Raw genomic sequence first — 1055 nt, 5'->3', positions numbered from 1 at the left:
GGATGGATGGATGCATGGATGGATGGATGGATGGATGGATGGATGGACATTCACATTCTGCAGGCATTGCACAATCCACATCAGTGTTGCACAGTGGATATTTACAAGATGTTTAAACAAGAAGTAACTAAGTAGCCGGGCTTTTATGAAGTTTTATTATCACAACATTATGGTTTATACTTTTTTTTATTTTTTGTTTATACTCTTTTTGCTTATTTCCTATGTTGCTACGTCTTTTATTTCTTAACTCAAACCATAAAGCACTTTGAATTGCATTCAATTTGTATGAAAGTTGCTATCTAAAAAGCGTTTGATTGTTTGACTGATATTAGCGGGAAACAGAATGTAAATAATGTCTTCGGTGACGAGTCAGACACTGTGTTGACCCGTCCATCCACTTCATTTATCTTTATGATCTCTTTTTACCTGATAAGATACGTTTGCCTGCAGTCTGAACTCCTGAGGAGAAAATCAGAGAAGAAACAGTTTTAAAAGCTTTTAGCTGATGTCTAACATCCTTTAAAATCTTGATATTTTGATTCAGGAACCAGCAGATGAGCATGGTGCTAACATGTATAGTTAAATGATGATGGACTCTTTCCTACCAAAGCCATTAATGCTGCTGCAGATGTCGATGGTGAGGCTGTCGATGATGTCCAGGAGCTGAAAGTCTATCATATCATGCACATGAGTTTCAGTAGGTTCAGAGGCAATCGAAGTCAGTTCATATGCTTCTGCATCATTCACACCTGAGAGAAAAATACGGAGTTAATACTGTGGCCGAAAAATGAAAGTATTTCAATGTTAAAGTAATACAATTTTAGTTTTCTGCTGCTTATTCTAAACCTTTGATGGACCATACTGCCATTAACCAGCACAATGTGCACATTCTTCACAACTGCCAAAGAATAGCCTGTGTTTTTGGTTTGACTGTCTTCCTTTTGGGCAGCCATTAGAAAGGCTTGAAACATGCTGACTTTATTTTTTTTAACAAAGACATTAACTGATATAAAAGACAAAACCAGTCACTTTTTAATACCTTAACACTTTGAAAC

At 36.4% G+C, this 1055-nt stretch overlaps 1 long non-coding RNA gene across 1 annotated transcript; it reads right to left on the bottom strand.

Annotated features, from left to right (window-relative positions):
* Positions 1–20: 20 nt before the first annotated feature.
* Positions 21–741, bottom strand: LOC121963907. The gene is made up of 3 exons (XR_006107295.1): positions 606–741; positions 427–459; positions 21–57 (listed from the first exon to the last, which is right to left on the bottom strand). It is a non-coding gene; the product is annotated as an uncharacterized LOC121963907 (long non-coding RNA).
* Between the last annotated feature and the right edge of the window lie 314 nt (positions 742–1055).

The sequence above is a fragment of the Plectropomus leopardus genome, unplaced genomic scaffold (genome assembly GCF_008729295.1).
Source record: "Plectropomus leopardus isolate mb unplaced genomic scaffold, YSFRI_Pleo_2.0 unplaced_scaffold13203, whole genome shotgun sequence".
In the NCBI taxonomy this organism is placed as follows: domain Eukaryota; kingdom Metazoa; phylum Chordata; class Actinopteri; order Perciformes; family Serranidae; genus Plectropomus; species Plectropomus leopardus.
Note: the sequence above shows the minus strand (reverse complement) of the source record. Positions and strands in the feature narration are given on the sequence as shown.